This window comes from Symphalangus syndactylus, chromosome X, assembly GCF_028878055.3.
Source record: "Symphalangus syndactylus isolate Jambi chromosome X, NHGRI_mSymSyn1-v2.1_pri, whole genome shotgun sequence".
In the NCBI taxonomy this organism is placed as follows: domain Eukaryota; kingdom Metazoa; phylum Chordata; class Mammalia; order Primates; family Hylobatidae; genus Symphalangus; species Symphalangus syndactylus.
This window is the reverse complement of record NC_072447.2, coordinates 116,617,413-116,624,669: the sequence shown is the minus strand read 5'-3', so window position 1 is coordinate 116,624,669 and position 7,257 is coordinate 116,617,413. Positions and strand designations below refer to the sequence as shown.

At 37.6% G+C, this 7,257-nt stretch overlaps 1 pseudogene; it reads left to right on the top strand.

Moving 5' to 3' along the window:
- Positions 1-1,193: 1,193 nt before the first annotated feature.
- LOC129475510 (protein FAM133B-like) lies at positions 1,194-1,959 on the top strand (annotated as a pseudogene).
- Positions 1,960-7,257: the final 5,298 nt, after the last annotated feature.

Below are 7,257 nucleotides of genomic sequence, written 5' to 3'. Positions count from 1 at the left end.
AAAAGCAATGGCAACAAAAGCCAAAATTGACAAATGAGATCTGATTAAACTAAAGAGCTTCTGCACAGCAAAAGAAACTACCATCAGAGTGAGCAGGCAACCTACAGAATGGGAGAAAACTTTTGCAATCTACTCATCTGACAAAGGGCTAATATCCAGAATCTACAAAGAACTCAAACAAATTTACAAGAAAAAAACAACCCCATCAAAAAGTGGGCAAAGGATATGAACAGACACTTCTCAAAAGAAGACATTTATGCAGCCAACAGACACATGAAAAAATGCTCATCATCACTGGCCATCAGAGAAATGCAAATCAAAACCACAATGAGATACCATCTCACACCAGTTAGAATGGCCATCATTAAAAAGTCAGGAAACAACAGGTGCTGGAGAGGATGTGGAGAAATAGGAACACTTTTACACTGTTGGTGGGACTGTAAACTAGTTCAACCATTGTGGAAGACAGTGTGGCGATTCCTCAGGGATCTAGAACTAGAAATACCATTTGACCCAGCCATCCCATTACTGGGTATATACCCAAAGGATTATAAATCATGCTGCTATAAAGACACATGCACACGTATATTTATTGTGGCACTATTCACAATAGCAAAGACTTGGAACCAACCCAAATGTCCAACAACGATAGACTGGATTAAGAAAATGTGGCACATATACACCATGGAATACTATGCAGCCATAAAAAATGATGAGTTCATGTCCTTTATAGGGACATGGATGAAGCTGGAAATCATCATTCTCAGCAAACTATTGCAAGGACAAAAAATCAAACACCGCACGTTCTCACTCATAGGTGGGAATTGAACAATGAGAACACTTGGATACAGGAAGGGGAACATCACACACCGGGGCCTGTTGTGGGGTGGGGGAAGGAGGAAGGGATAGCATTAGCAGATATACCTAATGTAAATGACGAGTTAATGGGTACAGCACACCAGCATGGCACATGTATACATATGTAACACACCTGCACGTTGTGCACATGTACCCTAGAACTTAAAGTATAATTAAATATATTATATATATATATATATATATATGATAGATTGATTTCATTCATTGGAAAAATAAAAAATAAAAATAAAAAAGTGTGTAGCACCTCCCTCACCATCTTTCTTCCTCCTGCTCTGGCCCTGTAAAATGGGCAAGCTCGCTCTCTTCCACCGTCTCTCCGGCCTGGTTTCCCTCAGTGTGCCACTGTGCACTCAATCCAGCACCATGGGGAAGCGGGACAATCGGGTGGCCTATATGAACCCAATAGCAATGGCGAGATCAAGGGGTCCAATCCAGTCTTCAGGGCCAACAATACAGGATTATCTGAATCGACCAAGGCCTACCTGGGAAGAAGTAAAAGAGCGACTAGAAAAGAAAAAGAAAGGCTCCAAGGCTTTGGGTGAATTTGAAGAAAAAATGAATGAGAACTGGAAGAAAGAACTGGAAAAACACAGGGAGAAATTGTTAAGTGGAAGTGAGAGCTCATCCAAAAAAAGGCAGAAAAAGAAAAAAAGAAAAGAAATTTGGTAAGTTCTTCTGATTCTGAAGATGAGGATAAGAAACAAGGAAAACGGAGAAAGAAAAACAAGAACGGTTCACATAAATCTTCTGAAAGCTCCATGTCAGAAACTGAATCAGACAGTAAGGATAGTTTAAAAAAGAAAAAGAAGTCAAAAGATGGAACTGAGAAAGAAAAGGATATTAAAGGACTCAGCAAAAAGAGAAAGATGTATTCTGAAGATAAACCTTTATCATCTGAGTCCTTGTCAGAATTAGAGTATATTGAGGAGGTGCGAGCAAAAAAGAAGAAAAGCAGTGAAGAATGAGAAAAAGCAACAGAAAAAAACAAAAAAGAAAAAGAAGCATAAGAAACACAGTAAGAAGAAGAAAAAGAAGGCTGCTAGTTCAAGTCCTGACTCACCATAACATTAAGAAAAATCAGGATTCCCTTATAAAGAAAGTGCAATGTCTGAGGAAATTTCAACTCTGAAAACTACAACATATTTACTAAAATGCATGAATTTTCTTGTTTTTAGAATTATTCCTGGACTATTCAGTAGCCACTCAGATGCCACTGTGTGAAAGGGCCATAAATGTTGCCGGCTGCTTGAACATCTATTTTTTTTCTCTTCCAGTGCTTGATAACTCTGGAAGATAATACACTGCAGTCATACTAGTGGTTAAGATATTTGGGAATAAAATTAATACTTTTGACTAGAAGTGTCTAAGGATAACCAACAGAAATTGAATCTGGATACATCTTTAAGATGTAATAAGAAATGACCAGATGACTCTGGTTAAAATTTTTGAAGGAGGGATTACATTAATATTTCAAAACCCTTACTCTGTAGATAAGTGTATTTTAATTTTTTCCCTCGTATACTTTTATTTACCTGGGGAAGGAGCTTTTAGAGTTGGTGGGGGCGGTTTGCTATCTCTTTAGCTAGCAGAATAGTGTGCCTTTGATCCTCACACATCCTGTATTATGGACACAGTAGCCATGCTTCACGGGGAGGTCACAGCTGGCTACCAGCAGTCTTGCCCTTTACTGAGCTTAGTATTATCCTTGGATGCTGTCACATGCTGCTTTGAGTGAACCAGAGAAACAGTCGTTTGCAGCATGAGAAAGCCCCAAAAGCTCTGGGATTTACCTCCACTTCAGTAATAATGAATATTTTTTAGCATTAGAATGTGTTATGTCATTTCAATTAATTTTGACTACACTTTGGCTTGGGAGAGGAATTATTTTAAATAGACCCTGGTACTTTTTGAACTTGATAGCTAAGGATTCTAAAATGCATGTTTTATACTAAGTTTTAACCAGTCAGAAAAATTTTATGTAACCAGTGATAGTTTATTTTTTTGTATGAATTTTGCTTAGCCTGCAATGTTTAGCTTTTGTTAACTCCTCACTCTTGCTGTCTTAAGTTCATTACTATGTTTAATGGCCTACTTGCCAAGATATTTAGCATGTAAAAAGCAGGGTTTTGATTTAAAAAAAAAAACGGCTTCATATTGAAGCTGAGACTTACAATAACAAGTTGAGTGGCAAGCCTGGTATGCTGTCTTATTGCCAGAATCTTAGTAAATGTAATGTTTAAAAAAAAAAATGGGCAGGCTCCCCCTTTGCCTTCTGCCATGATTGGACGCTTCCTGAGGCCTCCCCAGAAGCAGAAGTCACTATGCTTTCCTGGACACCCTGCAGAACCATAAGCCAATTAAACCTCTTTTCTTTAAAAATTATCCAGTCTCGGCTGTGAATCCATCAGGTCCTGGACTCTTTTTGGTTGGTAAGCTATTGATTATTGCCACAATTTCAGAGCCTGTTATTGGTCTATTCAGAGATTCAACTTCTCCCTGGTTTAGTCTTGGGAGGGTGTATTTGTCGAGGAATTTATCCATTTCTTCTAGATTTTCTAGTTTATTTGCGTAGAGGTGTTTGTAGTATTCTCTGATGGTAGTTTGTATTTCTGTGGGATCGGTGGTGATATTCCCTTTATCATTTTTTATTGCATCTATTTGATTCTTCTCTCTTTTCTGCTTTGTTAGTCTTGCTAGCGCTCTATCAATTTTGTTGATCTTTTCAAAAAACCAGCTCCTGGGTTCATTAATTTTTTGAAGGGTTTTTTGTGTCTCTATCTCCTTCAGTTCTGCTCTGATCTTAGTTATTTCTTGCCTTCTGCTAGCTTTTGAATGTGTTTGCTCTTGCTTCTCTACTTCTTTTAATTGTGATGTTAGGGTGTCAATTTTGGATCTTTCCTGATTTCTCTTGTGGGCATTCAGTGCTATATATTTCCCTCTACACACTGCTTTGAATGTGTCCCAGAGATTCTGGTATGTTGTGTCTTTGTTCTCCTTGGTTTCAAAGAACATCTTTATTTCTGCCTTCATTTCATTATGTACCCAGTAGTCATTCAGGAGCAGGTTGTTCAGTTTTCATGTAGTTGAGCGGTTTTGAGTGAGTTTCTTAATCCTGAGTTCTAGTTTGATTGCACTGTGGTCTGAGAGACAGTTTGTTATAATTTCTGTTCTTTTACATTTGCTGAGGAGAGCTTTACTTCCAACTATGTGGTCAATTTTGGAATAGGTGTGGCGTGGTGCTGAAAAAATGTATATTCTGTTGATTTGGGGTGGAGAGTTCTGTAGATGTCTATTAGGTCCACTTTGTGCAGAGCTGAGTTCAATTCCTGGATATCCTTGTTAACTTTCTGTCTCGTTGATCTGTCTAATGTTGACAGTGGGGTGTTAAAATCTCCCATTATTATTGTGTGGGAGTTTAAGTCCCTTTGTAGGTCACTCAGGACTTGCTTTATGAATCTGGGTGCTCCTGTGTTGGGTGCATATATATTGAGGATAGTTAGCTCTTCTTGTTGAATTGATCCCTTTACCATTATGTAATGGCCTTCTTTGTCTCTTTGGATCTTTGTTGGTTTAAAGTCTATTTTATCAGAGACTAGGATTGCAGCCCCTGCCTTTTTTTGTTTTCCATTTGCTTGATAGATCTTCCTCCATCCCTTTATTTTGAGTCTATGTGTGTCTCTGCACGTGAGATGGGTTTCCTGAATACAGCACACTGATGGGTTGGTGGGACTGTAAACTAGTTCAACCATTGTGGAAGTCAGTGTGGCGATTCCTCAGGGATCTAGAACTAGAAATACCATTTGACCCAGCCATCCTATTACTGGGTATATACCCAAAGGACTATAAATCATGCTGCTATAAAGACACATGCACACGTATGTTTATTGCGGCACTATTCACAATAGCAAAGACTTGGAACCAACCCAAATGTCCAACAATGATAGACTGGATTAAGAAAATGTGGCACATATATGCCATGGAATACTATGCAGCCATAAAAAATGATGAGTTCATGTCCTTTGTAGGGACATGGATGAAACTGGAAAACATCATTCTCACTAAACTATTGCAAGGACAAAAAACCAAACACCGCATGTTCTCATTCATAGGTGGGAATTGAACAATGAGAACTCATGGACACAAGAAGGGGAACATCACACTCCGGGGACAGTTGTGGGTGGGGGGAGGGGGGAGGGACAGCATCAGGAGATATACCTAATGCTAAATGACGAGTTAATGGGTGCAGCAAAGCAACACGGCACATGGATACATATGTAACAAACCTGCACATTGTGCACATGTACCCTAAAACTTAAAGTATAATAATAAAATAAAAAAATAAAAAATAAAAAATTATCCAGTCTTAGGTACTTCTTTATAGCAATGTGAGAACAGACTAATACAGAAGGTGAATTCATATCAGGTCTTAAATATTTCTTCAGTTGCAAGCTATCAACTATCAATCTTTCAGTTAACTCTCTTACAGATCTCAGAGATTTCTGTGACCATAGTCCTCTGACTCATTTCTCTTGTTCTTGTTCTGTTCCTTTCAGACAGACTCATCAACCAATTTAATTTCTTCTGTTAATGTTCTAGTCATATTAGTTCCCTCAAATTATCAGAAACTGCTTGCCTCTTCTTTTGAACCAAAATATAAATAATACGCAAACTTGGCCTTCAAAATAGAAGCTAGATAGGTAACAAATGCCACTCTCATTAGAGTATGACATTTAACATATTTCACAGACAAAGATAAAGAAGCATGTTTCAACAGTATTTTAGTTTGTGTAACACCATAAAAACGTATGCATAATTTTTAACAGAGAACTACTATGGGTGTAGTGTGAGTACAACAAACACTGTAGTTTGAGATCAAAAGTTTTGCCTTTTAAGTATTCATTTGGTCATTTGGGCATGCCTCTTAGCAGCCAGAAATTATTACCCAAAATCTGATAATATCCATTCGTCCCTACCTCCATCCATTGTCTACTCTTAAGCCAAAATCAGAATTTTAAAAATGTAAATATGATCATATTACTCCTCTGCTGAAGACCTTTTAATGACTTTCCTTTGCAGTTTCAATAAAATACAAATTCTTTTTTTTTTTTTTTCTGAGACAAGGTCTTGCTCTGTTGTCCAGGCTGAAGGGCAGTGGCTAGATCATAGCTCCCCGCAGCCTCAAACTCCTGTAAGCAATCCTTCCACCTCAGCCTCCTGAGTAGCTGGGACTGCAGGTGCACCCCACAGCATCCAACTAATTTAAAATGCAATTCTTTAACACAGGCATCAACATCCTACATAATCTGATCCCTCCCAACCTTCCCCACCTCATCTCATGCTAGTGTCCAGCTATCTCTCCAGTCTTTAGCCACACTGGCCTTTAGCTACTTGAGCATGTTTTACATCTTCTTAAAAGGTGTTCTTTCCTTCTTGAACATTCTTCCACCCATCTTTTGCGTGGCTGGCTCCTTCTCATTCTTCGGATCTCAGCTTAAATATTGCTTCCCCAGAGAGGGCTTCTTATTCACCCAAGCTAAACAAGCAAATTAAAGTGTGTAACTCCAGTTGTTTTCTCTCTGTGTCCTCTGTTTCTTTCATAGAACTTATCGACATTTGTAATTACGTATCTATTTGGCCATTTAAGTGTCTAATGTCTGCCCCCCCACTAAACTGAAAGTTTCATGAGGACACAGAGTACATTCATTTTATTGTAACAATGTAATACCCAGTATAGAACCTAGCACATAGTAAACAATCAATAAATATTTCTCCATTAAGTGAATGATGAATGATAAATGGGAAATTTGTTGCCAAAATAGTTTCATTTAAATAGGGAAAATAAAACAAAATTAGCCACCCTAAAGTAAGGATCTGCTTTCATTCATCATTACAAACTTGAGTGCAACTCTAGAATGTTTTTGAAAAAACAAATATAATTTTAGATGGCATCAGCATCAAATATTTCTTGGTACATTTGATTTCCAAAAAGAAATATAATTTAAAGCTTTTAAAAATGCTTTCGTTAGTACTTATTGGACGAGAATAATTGTTTTTATAGATGCTCAGATACAGATATAATTTCATATATTGTAACACAATTTTTAAAAAGAAAGGCGCACACTTGGTACCATACACATTGTAGAATAATGCAAAGGACTTTATTGTAGAATAAAGCAAATTCCTGCAATTGGAATCAATTTGTCTCCTTTGCTTTTAAAATGAAGCCTGCCAAAAGATGACTATGATGCTACATTAATAGATATGCTAATTGAGGTAACCACCTCAAGAAAATCGAATTTTTGAAATTACATTTGAAAAGGTTCCTTAGATTAGAGGGTAAGAATTGTAAAATACCTCTCTTTTAACCCGACACCTACA